Here is a 17058-nt window from a genome sequence, read left to right on the forward strand (position 1 = left end):
TCAACATAGGCCCTGACTGTGGTAGCACCACAGACTCAGACATGTTTCTCTACAGAAGCTGGGTCCAGATGTCACAATGGCCCCCGGTGGCAGCACAGACTACTCAGGTTTGCATGGCCCCACTGGCAGTGTGTTCATTGGGCACCAACATGGCTCCAAGTAGCAGCCCAGTCCCCTGGCATTTGGCATGGACTTTGATGATACCACAGACGTTAATGCAGACCCTGGCTGCAGTGGGACCACAGGCACAGACATGGCCCTCAGCTGCAGCCTGGGACTGGATATCACCATGACACCTTGTGATAGCACTGGCCACTAAAATCTGTATGGCCCTGGCTGCAGCATGACCCTCTGACCCCAACGTGGACTCAGGTGGCATCCTCAGAGCATCCATTGTTTACTGAAGTCATGGACATCAACACAGAGCCTGTCTGTATAGACATGGCCTGAGAGCATCTTGGGCTCAGATGTCATCATGGCCCCAGATGCCAGCACAAGCCACCCAGATTAGCATGGCCCTAAACACCAACATATCCATAGGTGGTGGCATAGGTGGAGCATCTTTGTGACCTTTGGTGGCAACATGGGTCATGGATCTCAAAACAGACCCTGCTGTAGGACCACAGACCCAGACATGGTCCTCAGCAACAGCTTGGGCGCAGATGTCACCCTGGCCCTGGGTGGCAAGCAGGCTGCACACTTCAGTCTGTTCCTCACTACCCCTGCTTCCTCAGCTTTGCCTCTTTGCGCACGGACCATTGTGCTTCTCTTTGACTCCCGATTCTTCACCACATACTTTTTCTCATCATAATGGCACTGGGTGGACCGGTGGATGTCTTTAGTCAGCGCTGAGGTGAGGACCCAGAATGGGTCTTTCACCCACGTGGGCTGAGTCCCCCTCACCATTTCTTAATGTCAGAGCTAGAAAGCCTGGGCTTATTCTTTTTTTTTTAACTGATTAAAAATAATTTTTCCATAATCTCAGGAGCACATACATAGAATTTCAGAAAAATTTTCTTCTTATATAGATAGAATTTCTTTTGTGCATTACAAAAGCCTTTTATTTCTTCCACAGCAAGTGTGAGCTGTGATGTTAGAAACTCAACGTTAAATCTTTCCACTAACACACCTTTTCTCTAGGACTCTTGACTGAATACCCAGATACCCAAAAGGATGAAGGACAATTAATGGCTTCTAAAATAATGTAGCAGGCAAAGGGCTGCAACAACGACTCAGTGGTTAGGAACACGCACTGTTCTTGCAGAGAACTGCGTTTGATTTCCAGCACTTGCATTTAATGATAACTTAAGGCTTTATCTACAAACAGTTTGAAGGTAGTTATGATGTACTTCCAGAAGCTTCAACACCCTGTTCTAGTCTCTCTCTGCATGTTCATTTACATACCTAACCACAAACATATACCACTATAGAAGAAGATCATAACAAACAAAGTTCTCAGTCTTTAAGAGGAAGATTTCCCAATAAGGTGGGAACAGCTGATGGAAAAAGAAGCCTAGAAGCCTGAACACAGTTCCCTGCTCTCTCTCTGCCTCAACTCAGTACCACGCATCAGTGGGCAAGCACGGTAGCCTGGGTGGAAAAGGCCAACCCTTTCCCTGGGAGCTGATGGCATGGGACAAGGAAGCATTGGAGAAGCTGAGGAACTTATTCTTGTTTTAAGAAACAATAGAACTGCACAACTAAAATCATCTGGCCCAAGAATGGACAGTTCTTCCTCTCTCAGGAGTGGGCAGTTCTTCTTCTTCTCTCAGGAGTAGGCAGTTCTTCCTTTCTTAGGAGTGGGCAGTTCTTCTTCCTCTCTCAGGAGTGGGCAACTCTTCTTCCTCTCTTAGGAGTGGGCAGTGCTTCCTCTCTCAGGAGTGGGCAATTCTTCTTCCTCTCTCAGGAGTGGGCAGTTCTGCCTCTCTCAGGAGGCAGCAGAGTTCTGGAATAAAGCTTTAAAATGACTTGCTTATGGACTCAAGGTTTATGGGTTCCAAGTTTATTTATTTTTAATGAGAATATGTGAAAATGCTAATTAAATATTATATTTATTTAGTTTTTTAGATTGCAATTTGATCACAACATTTATTCCTTCCCTTTCTTCCCTGCATGCCCTCCCACAGACCTCTCCCTGATCTCGTTGAAACTCATGGCCCCCTTTCTCATTAATTGTTATTGCATGCATGTTTGTATATATTTGTGTATATATGTATATATACATTTGCATATACACAAATATGTACACAGATATATACAAATAGAGCCATGTTTATAGCCTGATCAGTCTGTAGCATGTTACTTGTATGAATGTTTTCAGGGCCGATCATTTGGCACTATATAACCAATTGCACTGTCCCTGAAGAAGCCCACCCCTCCTGTTTCCAGCTTTTCTTAGCTACCTATACAGTTGTTTGTGTAGGGTTGAGGCCTCCTGGGCTTTTCTGAATTCACTTTGACCTGTTCCTTGCTGTTCTTTCTTGGTCAGCACACATTTGCTGAGGCTTTATAGGTGGTGTGTATGATGTTATTAGAAGAAAGAATTGATGGAGAAGGGTCATCTGTCTATGTGTTACTTTCATTGGTTAATAAAGAAACTACCTTGGCCCTTTGATAGGACAGAAAATTAGGTAGGCGGAGTAAACAGAACAGGATGCTGGGTAGAAGGCAGTGAGGAAGACACAATGGAGCCAGCCGCCAGGTCAGACATGCTGAATCTTTCCCGGTAAGCCACCACCTCATGGTGCTACACACATTAATAGAAATGGGTTAATTAAGATGTGAGAGTTAGCCAATAAGAGGCTGAAACTAATGGGCTAGGCAGTGTTTAAATGAATACAATTTGTGTGTTGTTATTTTGAGTGTAAAGCTAACCATGCGGGTGCCGGGCGGAACGAAAAGCAGGCCTACTCACCTCATCACTACAAAGAATCTCACAGCAAATTCCCCAATCCTCTGGCTTTTACTCAAACCTATATTTAAATTAAACAAGAACAATTAGCTATTGTCAAAGTTATTTGTTATTAAGAAGTAATTTTCTGAAAGAATTTCTAGTTTTTCTGCTATAAATGTGATACAAGTATTTATTGAGACAATTACTGTTGATACATTAATTTTGAATTATTTTTTAGTTCATATTTTGACTCTTAGCTTTTGAACTCATCTCTATTCTTGACATAATTCTCTAACTTCTCAATATGTTTAGGGGCAGACTTTGTCATCATTACAAAGCCAAACAAATGCTCATTGTTCTAGTCTTTCTTGCAGCTACTGTGTGATCTGGCCTCAGCCAACCTTTTGCATCCTTCTAGGATTTTGCAGTGACATGTGGTGCCTCAAGAAGTGACAGGAAGAAACGTTCTCTGGCTGTAGGCAAGAGATTGCTATGGAGTATTGATATCTAGCTTCCAGGGTCTGTAAGGATAGCAATGGCTGTGAGTGACAACACTAGTTTCTGTGTTCCCTGTCTTGGTGGTAACCGTGGTACAGTCTGGCACCTGGAAGTAAAATGCTTTGGTTCCACAAAACTAGCTTGGGCTGTGAGTCTCGCTTTTGAGCAGCCTTCTTTATTCCTGTCCAGGGCCTGGGTCCCAATTGTCAAGTGTTACAATGATTACATACGCTCTGTGTGTGATGTGCAGTGCTATGGATTTTGACAGTGGATAAAGGCATGCGTCCGTCACAGTCATCTGCTAGGGCTCTCGGTTTCTTTATAGGCACGTCCTGGTCACTGCCACTGTGAACTATTTTTTCCTCCTATAGCTTTCCATGCTCTACAACAATAAAAAAAAATCACCTCTTAATATTATTATTAATGAAATTATAAACAAATACTAGCAAGCTATTTTATGCTTAGATAATAACAGTGAACTTTATTGCTTGTTCTATTTATATGAAGTGCTTTATATGAATTAGCTCCATCTGCATCATATTCTGACAGGAAGATCCTTTAACACCCACATCTATAGGATGCACACAATAAAAGTACAGCCAGAAATCTGTGTAGAAAATTGTCCAGATCCACACACTGATATGTGACTGAAGCAGCTTCCAAACCCACATGATTTGATGTCAGATTTAGGTTTTATCCTCAACTTAATACTTTTGTTAATTATCTGAGAATTTCATACAATACACCATGATTACACTCATTTCCTATTCCTCCTAGGTCCATCCTCCCACCCTTGTGCCTTGTGCCCCTCCCCCAAAACAAAACAAAAACACCATTGGAGCATGATCAAATTCCCAGTGGGCAGTTTCTTAAAGAGGCCCGAGTCACCCCCATCCCCACCATGACAGGCAAGAAGCCAACAACCGTGAAGAGCTACATACACTCTTTATCACAAAATTTTCTATCTTTCTTTTTCTTTTCTTTTTTTTTTCCGAGACAAGGTTTCACTGTAGCTTGGGAGCCTGCCCCGGACTAGCTATTGTAGACCAGGCTGGCCTCGAACTCATAGAGATCCGCTTGTCTCTGCCTCCGAGTGCTGGAACTGGCCGGGTTTTATCACAAATTTTAAGAACTCTTTTCAATAGCTTTCTGTCTCCTCTCTCTCCCTCTCCTTTCCTTTCTTCCTCTCCTCTCTTCTCTTTTTGGTGGGGGAGAGGTTGTCACGGAAGTATCTCAGGATCTCTCTTTCTCAGTTATGAGTCTGCAGTTATCTATACTACTGCAAAGCAGGGGCCTGCCCAAAGCAGCCAGAAGCAGCAGGGATCATGAACATAAATCTGGTTTCTGCCAACCTGGACCCCAGGCCTCAACACGCCCTCTGGCGGCAGCATGGAGCAAGGGCGTCTTTTGAAGAAACTTAACCATTTCTTTTTTTTTCTTTTTTTATTTTTTTTAATTAATTAATTAATTTCTTTATTAAAGATTTCTGCCTCCTCCCTGCCACCGCCTCCCATTTCCCTCCCCCTCCCCCATTCAAGTCCACCTCCCTCATCAGCCATAAGAGCAATCAGGGTTCCCTGCCCTGTGGGAAGTCCAAGGACCACCCACCTCAATCCAGGTCTAGTAAGGTGAGCATCCAAACTGCCTAGGCTCCCACAAAGCTAGTATGTGCAGTAGGATCAAAACCCAGTGCCATTGTTCTTGACTTCTCAGCAGTCCTCATTGTCCACTATGTTCAGCGAATCCGGTTTTATCCCATGCTTTTTCAGACCCAGTCCAGCTGGCCTTGGTGAGTTCCCGATAGAACATCCCCATTGTCTCAGTGTGTGGGTGCACCCCTCGCGGTCCTGAGTTCCTTGCCCGTGCTCTCTCTCCTTCTGCTCCTGATTTGGACCTTGAGATTTCAGTCCGGTGCTCCAATGTGGGTCTCTGTCTCTGTCTCCTTTCTTCACCTGATGAAGGGAAATTCGGGATCAACCTACCCCTGGACCCAGCAATACCACTCTTGGGAATATACCCAAGAGATGCCCTATCATACAACAAAAGTATATGCTCAACTATGTTCATAGCAGCATTGTTTGTAATAGCCAGAACCTGGAAACAACCGAGATGCCCTTCAATGAAAGAATGGATGAAGAAAGTATGGAATATATACATATTAGAGTACTACTCAGCAGTAAAAAACAATGACTTCTTGAATTTTGCATGCAAATGGACGGAAATAGAAAACACTATCCTGGGTGAGGTAAGCCAGACCCAAAAAGAGGAACATGGGATGTACTCACTCATATTTGGTTTCTAACCATAAATAAAGGACACAAATAAATTCGTGATCCTAGAGAAGCTAAATAAGAAGGTGAACCCAAAGAAAAACATATAGGCATCCTCCTGAAACTTAACCATTTCTCATCTCGGATATATTCTTGTTTTCCAGACGCAAGGTAATCTCGTGTCTGGCACGGCCATCTTGTTTGCAGCTTGCCAGTAGCACCATAGCACCATGTTCTTTTTCCTGGGGCGGGGAGGAAGGTAGCAGCAGCAGCAGCAGCAGCAGCAGCAGCAGCAGCAGCAGCAGCAGCAGCAGCAACAGCATCGCTCCTTGCCACAATCCTGTGTCAGGAGCCGTGTCCCCCCAAAATTTACAGGAAGCACCACCGTGAGGAGTTTTTGCAGAGAGCTTCACTTTCCAATTGTATTGAGAATAGTCTTATTGACCAAGCCTATCTCACACCCAAATTAACTGTTAATAGAGAGCTGTTAGCGGAACCTGCCTCACATTCCAAACTATCTAGAGAACTAGGTGGGTCACCTTGTGACTTCCTGACCAAGGAATCGTGACCTGGCCTAGGTGATGGGCGTGGACCACGTGGCAAGACCCCGTGCCCCAGCCCCCCAAGGTACTCATCCAGGGGCTATATAAGCTGTAACCATGACTCTAATAAACGGAGGCTTTGACAAATACGCTTAGCCTCCTTCCCCTTATCAGCCTATGTCTTTCAGGTGGTGCCTCTCCGTGACCCTGGAATAACTGGCCAGCCAGGCGGGTTACAAACCCTAGACAGAGTAACCCGTCGAGGCGGCTACAGTGGCGCCCGAACCAGTGACTCGGAGCACGGTTAACTTTCCGGACGACGACGCGCAGTCCCGGGACAACAAGAAAAATAGAAGATTCTGCAGCTGTAGAACTCGGACAGATCTGCAGGATGAGGTAGGCGCAGGTTCGCTGTCGTTCAATAAGACATAGGCCAGTCGCTCTCAAGGAAAGAGAAATTCATAAAGGAATTTCACCAATCACTCAGGGTAAGAGGAGTAAGAGTAAAAAAATGAGATTTAGTTGCATTTTTTTGTTTTATAGATGAAATATGCCCTTGGTTAGTTTTAACAGGCCCAGAAATACACCCTGTTCTCCGCGTCTTCCTTAGTCAGCCAAAAAGGACTCCGCAGCCACCGCCCTGTGCTGTGACTGCTCCCGATAGCATGCCTTTGATTCAGAAATTGTTCAATACAAAGCCGCACTTAAGGCGCAAATAGGAGGTCTCAAACAAGTTCTTGCATTGCAACATAAACTCTCAGACCTTTCCTCTCAGATTCAGGACTTATAATTCACTATGGAAAAAGGCAGGATTTTAGACAAAGGGACAAACGGAGCTAGACAAGCAAAAGCTGCTGAGCTCCACCCTGATTCCACAGAAGACCCCCTAGGGCTAGAGAGCCTGTGTCTTAGCCTCCTGCCATGTGGAGCTGAGGCAGCCAGACAGGTTTGCTGTAAGGAGGTCTGGACTCAGAAAGTTACAGCTTCAGGACAATAAAAGGAGATAAATGTGCTTCTTTTCCATTCTAAAATTTTGCTTCTTGGTCAAAAATCTTTAGTTTGTAGGCATATAAATTTATATCTAAGGTAGATTAATTTCAGTACTGTGGTTCTGTAAAAAAGTTTTAAAATCTAAGATTGTGATACATTCAGAGGATTTTTAAGATTGTTTAGGATATCTTGAATTTTTATTTCTTTCTTATAAAGTTGAGGATTGTTCTTTCGAGTTCTGTAAAAAATTTTGCTATAATTTTAATGTGCATTTATAGTAAATTTGTATGTGAGTTCTGTGAGAAATGTTGCTATAATTTTTAATGGACATTTACACTGAATCTGTAGACTGCTTTCAGTGAAATTGTCATTTTTGCTATGTTTTCTTCTACTTTGCCAAGAAAATAAGAGATCTTTATTTTCTAATGTCTTAAATTTTTCTTAAAAGAATTAAAGTTCTTATCATACAAGTTTTTTCATTTGTACACCCACTCTTGGGTGGGAGTTGTATTGTCTCAGCTTGTGTTCCTTTCCTGCTGCCAGGTGTTGCTTGAGGGTGGACTGCTGAGACTCAGGCCTCTCACTAAATTTATCGAGGGCCAGAGTTATACTCTAACAAGTGATAATGGTTAAAAATAAAAAAATATTTTTGCCTTCACAAGCAGAGGTAACAAGACCCAAAAACTTCTGTCCTGCTTGCTTGGAGTTACTCCAAGATATTTTGTGGTATTCATGGATATTTAAAAGGATGATGTCTCATTTATCCTAGGTGTAAAAGAGATACACTTGGATTATTTTCAGAATTCTGGCTATGATAAAGTAGTTCTGCTGTATACATAGCTGAGCACATGTTTTTGTGGTCAAAAAACTTTTGTATTTAGGCCCAACAGGGGTATTGATAAGTTTTAAGGTAGATATTTGCCTAATTTTAAAAAATGGTCATAATGAGGGACTCCCAATGCTGGGGAGACTCTCACTCAGGTCTCGGGAGGGCACGGCCCCCCCAGTGACTTGCAGGAGACCATCCTTGCTGCAATCGCACGAGGCTCATGACCCACGTGGGGGAAGAGTTTGGCCTCTAGTGACCTGTAGAGGAAATTTTTGGAAAAGAGACCACAGCCCTGTGGTCAAGGAGGGTCATAAAAATTCCAAAAATCCAGTGATGGTTGCAGGGGGACAGCTCCCTGCCTCTCGGGACCACTCCCAGGTTCCTAGAACAGTGTGATGATAATCACAGGAGGAAAATTCCTTGTTTTTCGGGATTGTTATCAGGATTGCAGTCTGTCTTTGTTTTCAGCTGGTTCCTAGGGCAGGGTCACTGAACAGGCTAGCCCTAGATTTTTGATTCTTCTCTTCCTGCTGGAGAAGTCTGGATTTATCCAGGTCTTTCAATACTGTGTATGATTCAAAAGTGGTTGTGCCAGTATGCACTTCCAGCAAAGTTTTTTCTTTACCTACATTTTCTTAAGCATAAATTGTTAGCAATAATTTTTAATCTTGGTCATTTTTACAAGGATAAAATAAAATCTCAAGTTTTAATTTGCATTTCTCTGATGGCTAAAGGATATTATGTTTGAGCATTTTTTTAAACTTTCTCTCAGTCATTTTTAAGTTCGTCTGTTGAGAGTTTTCAGTTTAGGTTTGTAACAAAAATTTTTATTGGATTAAATTTTTTAATAACTAATTTTCTGAGTTCTTCATATGTTTTTGAAATGGGTTTATGATAAATGAGAATCTTTTCCCACTCTATAGTCTTGTTATACAAAAGTTTCTCAGTTCAGGAGATATAATTTATGGTTTCTCCAAATGTTTGTGCCACTGAGGCTGTGTGTAAGATGTGGCAAAGTGTACTTCAAGAATTTTTCTCTATGAGGTTCAACAAAATTTTTATATGCTGAGGCCTTTGGCTCATTTAAACTTAAGTTTTGTACATGGAGATGGATATGGATCTATTTTTATTCTTCTACATGGTGGTGTCCAATGAGGCCAACATCATTAGTTAAAATACTTCCTTTTTTCATTCTCCTATCTGTGGGACAGACTTGCAACTTAAGAGAATAGCTTATAAGTTTTTTATTAGATATTCAATGGTTAAAGCTCTAGTTATAATATTCTTATAGGAGACCTTGAGCCGATAGGTAAAATTCTTACAAAAAAACAGTTTCCAATAGAGCTTAGAAGAAAGCTGCCAAGCAGGTACTCAAACCGGTAAAATATAAATCAACAGGTACAGTATATTAATTATAATACAGCTATGACAACTGTGTATATTAAATATAAAACTTGTTCTACAACAGTTTTATAAAAAATGCTGTTTGTGGCTAAACCTTCCCAATTTTGCCAGTTAAGATATGAAATTCTTAATTTAGAACAGTAGCCTGTCTGATACAAAAGGGCAGGATAAAATCTGGGAGATGGTTTAACAGAATATTGACTATGATCAATGTTTCTTATACTAAACCATAGATTCATTGATAATTTTAAGATTGATTCCTGGACAATTGCCTTTGCTCAATTCAAAGGCCAAAACAATAATCTTTTCCCAGATGAGCATTGCTACGATTCACACACCTGTATTTTGCTAATGTTATAGCTAAAAATCCCCTAAAGGATTTTCTGCTAAATTTTACAAATGGCTCTTCCAATGGAAGAACTGCATATATGGTTAATAATTAATAAAAAGAAATTATGGAGAGTACCAAGGCTCCTTGAAAGCAACTTATAACAGTTGCACACAGCAACTTATAACAGTTGCACACAGATCCTGATGCAAACGGATCTAGCATGATGACACCAAGCTAACCTTTACTAAGGCAAGGTAAAAAGGCCCTTGCAATGCATTATAAAAAAACCCGACCTATATATATTTGGGGTCGAGGAGATGTTTATGCTTTTTTCACAGAAAGAAAATATAAAAGCTAAACCTGATGTCGTGGCTGCAGACACCCCACAGAGGACTTCCTGGAGGAGATTGGAGAGGAATGCTTGGTCCGGTCGGTCTTCTCTGCCCCCAAGGAGGAGTGCCTGATAACAGAACCTGCTATGCCACTCTTCAGGACATCATGCTGCCTTTAGAGGGTTGAGGGAGATCTGAGAATTGCCAGGATGCGCTTCAGATAGCTGAATCCAGCTCACCTCACCCAGGAAGCCCACCTGCCCTGAAGCACAAATGTTAAGCTGCTTCTGCAGTCTGCATTCTGTTTGCTTTGGAGCCGAGGTGCAGTCTAAACATCGGACTGTTTTAAACTTTGGGACACAAAACTCATTTTAATTAAAATATTAACCCCTCTTTACTTAAGAAGGGGGAAGATTGGGGTTTTGACTGTTGTTCAGAGACTGGAACTGGTGGTATTTGATAACAACAATGTCTGTCAATGTGTGTACTCTTACTGGAATTGACTTAATGATATTTGTAACTGCTTATAGATGTTGGAAAAGGTTTGACACATGCTGTAAAATGTTTAGGTTTAATGCATATGTTAAAAATTTTAGATTTTGATCCCTTTACACTGCCCTAATTGTTGGCAGGCAGCACTCATAATCTTATTGTGGAGTAGGCATTTAGGAAGGAGGATATACCTTAGGCCAGACTAAAGGTGAATACTGGGTTTGGAAAATGCCCTTTCTTCTTGTCTGGAAGATGGAGCTATTGGTGCCAAAAGTATATCATTATATCTTTTATTTGAGGAGCTCCTCACAGTCTTTTCATTAATGGTAGATACAGGGGCCCAATGACGGGAGTTAGTGTGGACCCTCGCCTGAACAGCACACCATACAGAGGTTGTAAAAACCGGCTCAACATGGCATGGTGCCAGGCACGAGGATCGCCCTCCACATGGCCTAAGACAGGGTGCCCTGTAGTCAAAGACCTGCTTACTGTAGGTCTTGCTAGATACCTTTTATTTGAGGACCTCCAAGGAACTAATGCTACTCATAAGGCACCCCTCTGTTCCCAGGAGAGAAAAATTGCTCTACCATTCGAGAGAAGGGTCCCTCCTTGTCCCAGTCCCTTCTCATTTAGATCTGACACCAGGGTTAGACTCTGACCTGGTGCCCTCCACTTGATAGATGCCTGCTTTTATAAAAGGAAGGGGGATATGTCAGGAGCCGTGTCCCCCCAAAATTTACAGGAAGCACCACCGTGAGGAGTTTTTGCAGAGGGCTTCACTTTCCAATTGTATTGAGAATAGTCTTATTGACCAAGCCTATCTCACACCCAAATTAACTGTTAATAGAGAGCTGTTAGCGGAACCTGCCTCACATTCCAGACTATCTAGAGAACTAGGTGTGTCACCTTGTGACTTCCTGACCAAGGAATCGTGACCTGGCCTAGGTGATGGGCGTGGACCACGTGGCAAGACCCCGTGCCCCAGCCCCCCAAGCTCCTCATCCAGGGGCTATATAAGCTGTAACCATGACCCTAATAAACGGAGGCTTTGACAAATACGCTTAGCCTCCTTCCCCTTATCAGCCTATGTCTTTCAGGTGGTGCCTCTCCGTGACCCTGGAATAACTGGCCAGCCAGGCGGGTTACAAACCCTAGACAGAGTGATCCGTCGAGGCGGCTACAATCCTGGCTCCAGGGTCGGGCAGCATCACTAGCCTAGTGGGTGGTGACCGGCTGGGCGTGAGGCAGGCCAGAGATTCCTGCCAGTCTGGGAACCCGCCCTACTCCGCTACCACGTACCCCTTTGTGTGGCCATGCTCCCACACTCCCACTGCTGTTGCTGTTGCCACCGCATCTCTAGTTCTGCTTCTCTCCACTGTGCTGCGTGCATTCTGCCATCTTTTTTCCATTTCCATGAAAGTATTTTTAAAAAGTATCTTCCCATAAGACCTGCCTCTTTTCAGTTCTTCCAGGGATATGAAGCACTCTGCAAGCTCATCCTCTGCTGCCCTGTCTCCCCACAAAGCCTCCGTGGGTCTCTCATGCTCCTTGGAGTGGCCCCGAGGCTCCCGACAGGGTTGGCGGCCTCTACCATCTGGCTTTTGAAATCAAGTCTAAACTGCTTTACAAATCAGCTAGAACAGACTCTGTCCTTTGTAACCGAGGTTGAATGGTAGAATTAATAAGTCAAAAAAATGTTAAAAAGTGAGTTGTAGAGATGTATCACACACATGACCGTATCAGTGACTGCAAGGCCGAATGTAGGGCTATGAAGGAAGGTCACACTCTTTAGAGTTCTTCACAGAGGAACCCGAGCCAGACTTGGGGTAACTGAAATTTACAGTAAGAAAGTGAAACGCGCTGTCAAGCTTATCTTGGATTTGTGCAGCGTGTAGAACAAAACAGAGTGCAGTTCAGCCAAGGCCTCGGAGGCTGTCTGCATAACAAAGCGTGTTGTCTATAGCAATCTCCGGTGCCACAGTGTGAACCGTGCCTGAGCCGAGATGCCCGCTTTGACTGGACTGAGGATGACAAGGAAGTGGCTTTGCTAGACGAGCCTGAAGTATGGAAGGAGTGAAGGTGTGGAAGGTGGTCAAATCCTAGGCTGCTTTATAGGCTACACCAAGGAGTCCTAAAGTTTGCCCTCTCTGCCTCCAGGGCTTCTATCACCTGTAGGTGGAAAGGAAATGAGAGGGAAAAGTGATATTCCTTGACTGTATTCTCTTCTGATGGCTCAGAGCTCACCATGGGAAAATTGTAGGCCAGGGTCTCTGTACAGAAATATTACGGATGGGATTCTTGGGGGACATGTCCAATTTCAAGAGGTCTCTGGGATTACATTGGGTGCCACATGATACACTTCAGAGAACTATGGGATTGAATTGCATTCATTGTTAGGACTGATATTTCCAAAGTCTTTTTTTTTTTTTTTTTTTTTTTTTTTTTTTTTTTTTAAATTTCATGTCATGCATGAGCATCAGTATCTGCCCTCACCATACTGGATAGACTGGGTCCATCAACATTCCATTGTGGATAGGGGAGGGCTCCTTCGCACTGACAGTGGCTGCCTGGGTAGGGGAACCGTATTCCTCAGAGGTGTTGTCACTGGTAATTTGCTTTTACTCAACTAAATAATTTCCCACCCAAGTTCTTGTGGGTTGTATGGATTAAATGCAGTGGGTAAGGGGAGATGGCTGGAGAGATGGCTCAGGGCTTAAGAACAGTGGCTGCTCTTCCAAATGACATGGTTTGATTCTCATCATCAACATGGTGGCTCACAAATGTCTGTAATACCACTGCCAGGGAGTCCTATATCCACACAGACATACACACATACACTTAAATAATTTTTTAAAAAAGCAGTGGGTTGTGTGTGTAGGGGAGCACACACATTTGCGTGTACATACACGTGCTCACACATGTGCACACACGTGCACATGACATGAAAGTGGGGGGGGAGTCTTCTAGGAAAGAAGGGGTTGATGGGAAGAGTAAGACAAAAAGACAATATAATGGGGAACAAGATCAAACTATATATGCATGTGAATATAATATACAATATAATGGGGAACACGATCAAACTATATATGCATGTGAATATAATATACAATATAATGGGGAACACGATCAAACTGTATATGCATGTGAAATTGTTAAGGAATAAAAATTTTAAAGTTGTAAACCTTCCAAAGTCAAACAAATCTACTGCTTTATATTGAAGAATGGAAAGATGTATGGTCATTTACATAGGCGTCTTTGAATAATTGTTGATGTCTCAATAAATTCAAGAAAACCAGCAAACAAACATAAGTTCTTTCTTTTTGTAGGCTTTTAAAACTGTGTTTCACGGTCCCAGGCTTCAGGGCATCATGACACTGGTATAAGATAGCACCATCTTATGAATATGGCACCAAACCCACAAGGCACGTTTACTTGTCCAGATTGCCCAAATGCTAGAGAGAGGAGCCACAGTTACTTCTCACATTACTGTGACACACATGATTCTCAATGAGATTGATACACACTTTGATTTTTAACTGTTTTTATTGAGATACATATTTTTCTCTGCTCCTCTCCCTTTCTCTCCCTTCCCCTTCAACCCTCTCCCAAGGTCCCCATGCTCCCAATTTACTCAGGAGGTCTTGTCTTTTTCTACTTCTCATGTAGATTAGATCCATGTATGTCTCTTAGGGTCTTCTTTGTTGCCTAGGTTCTCTGGGATTGTGAGTTGTAGGCTGGTTTTTCTTTGCTTTATGTCTAAAAGCCACTTATGAGTGAGTACATGTTATATTTGTCTTTCTGGATCTGGGTTACCTCACTCAATATGGTGTTTTCTAGCTCCATCCATTTGCCTACAAATTTCAAGATGTCATTATTTTTTTCCACTGTGTAGTACTCCATTTTGTAAATATACCACATTTTCCTTATTCATTCTTCAGTCAAGGGGCATTTAGGTTGTTTTCAGATTCTGGCTATGACAAATAATGCTGCTATGAACATATTTGAGCACAGATCTTTGCTTTAGTGGCTTAAATTGGTAGTCTGGGCAGTATGTTTGCATCTTCCAGAAAGTGGATCTGGTGGTAGCCAGGTGTACTCTTGTCATTCGGGATGTTGGGGCAGTGAGATTGTGAGTTTCAGAGCAGTGGGGCTTTGTCTAAGGAGTCTGTGACCAGTCTGAGTTTCGTATAGATACCCTATCTAAAAAAGAAAGAACATGCAAGAAGCCGCAAGAACAACCGCCAGCCAGGCCAAACCTGCTGCTGCATCCACGCGTTCAGCACTGACGCCCTTCTCTCCCCCTGCTATGGACAAAAGAAAGGCTGAAGGGGGGTACTAAAGGAGATAAAGCCAAGGTGAAGGACAAGATACAGAGAAGGTCTGCAAGGTTGTCCGCTAAACCTGCTCCTCCAAAGCCAGAGTCCAAGCCTGAAAAGGCCCTTGCTAAGAAGGGAGAGAAGGTACCCACGGGGAAGAAGGGGAGGGCCGATGCTGGTAAGGATGCCAATAATCCTGCAGAGAACGGAGCTGCCAAAACAGACCAGGCACAAAAAGCTGAAGGTGCTAGAGACGCCAAGTGAAATGTGTGCGGTTTTGATAACTGTGTATTTCTGGTGACTGTACAGTTAGAAATACTATTTTTTTTATCAAGTTTTATAAAAATGTAGAATTTCGTTTTACCTTTTTTTTTAAAGCTATGTTATTAGCACACAGAACATTTAATTGTTTTTTGGGGGAAGGAACATGTGTCACTAACATATCTTTCCTTGATAAATTTGAAAGACTACTCTTGGCTCTCAGGAGAGATGTCCTGGTCTTGACATATGTGGCCACCAAAATTGTGGAAAAATTAAATTCATTTTTATATCCTCTTCCCCCTGTACCATCAACATAGACTTAACTCCCTTAAGACCAGAGACCTGTTGGGACCTGATCCCCACAACTGGCTTTGCCAGTTTGTTGGGCAATCTGGACTTTTCAGTGATATGATTGAGTGTTCTCAAAAGAGCAGCGGTTCCTTTTATAGAAGATTGTGGATCTTCAGAATGATAATTCTGCCATTTCCATTTCATTTCCTGAAAGTCAGGGTTAGCTTGTGAAAAGTTGTTAAACAACATCCTCACTCTAAACTCCTCCCCCTTTTCAGAGCATTAAATGAAGACTCATCAGGTTTTTTTTTTATTTTATTCTTTTTTAATTAAAATTTCCGCCTCCTCCCCTTTTCCCATTTCCCTCCCCCTCTTCCCATGCATTGCCCCCTCCCCCTACTCCCCTCCCCCCCTCCCCACAATGTGAAATGTCAACCCTCACTCTAAACTCCTCCCCCTTTTCAGAGCATTAAATGAAGACTCATCAGGTTTTATAGTGGCTTTCTGATTTTGGTAGTCGGAACAAGAATGGAGTTTGGAAGTTCTTGTGTACTGTTAGTGATTGTCTGCCCATTTCCTGCCTGGAAAACCATGATTGTTTGTGGAAAGTGTCTTTAATAAAGCTGCATACAGGTTGGCTTGGAAAAAAAAGAAAAGGAAAAAAGAAAAAAGGAAACAAAACATAAAAACAAGGCCTGGGGATGTAGGTGAAAGGGAGAGTAATTTCCTTGAATTTATGAACCCATGTTCCTTCTCTACTAGAGAAAAAAAGTAGATCTATGTATCTAAAAGGCACAAAATTAAAAATACTGCATGCATATTTTAATAAACTAATTTAAAAGTCACCAACAGAAGGCCTGCAATATTTTTTAAAGCTCTCTCCATAATTTGATATTTGATTCCTTTATAGTACCAGAAATGCATGGCGTGAGGGTGGAGGACTCTGTGGATCTGTGAACTCAGAAGAATTCAAGACATTCAGAAAGTAAGTTAGTGTCCTGAAGTGCATTAATTAATACTTTTGACTACCCTGACCGGTACAGATCCTGAGAGAGATATGCCCTAATTTCAAATCCAATTAAAACGGTATCCATTACCAAATTAACCCATGTACACTCAAGTCTTGATATAAAATGACATAGTCTCAAGACACTTTAATTAATCAAACATGCAGAAATATGTCAAGGCAATTATTAATCTACCTATTCTGGTGTTATATATAAAAATCTTTGAGGTTCTTATATATTGAAAGTATTATAGTCTGTTTCATTTTTTCATGTACTTCATTTAACAGAAACCACAGAGTGATATTCCACCATATGCTTGTTTAAATGCAGTGGAAAATGTTCCTTTCAAGGCATATGGTAACATAAGTAGGTGTCTCTGAATATAGCAAGGTTCAAAAGGAAACACCATGAACTAATTTGAAGGGATTCATTGCACAAACATCTCTGCACCATATTTCCTTTGGTTGCCGTTGTCTTCATAAAGACAGTTCTAAGTACGTAAGAAACATCTGCTTCACCCGCCATGCACTCAGGGCTGCCTCTCCTTTCTCTGCTCTGTGCACACCGCAGAGACGCATGAGCCTTGCCTCTCTTGGAGGAGT

This window comes from Chionomys nivalis, chromosome 15 (genome assembly GCF_950005125.1).
Source record: "Chionomys nivalis chromosome 15, mChiNiv1.1, whole genome shotgun sequence".
NCBI classification, from domain to species: domain Eukaryota; kingdom Metazoa; phylum Chordata; class Mammalia; order Rodentia; family Cricetidae; genus Chionomys; species Chionomys nivalis.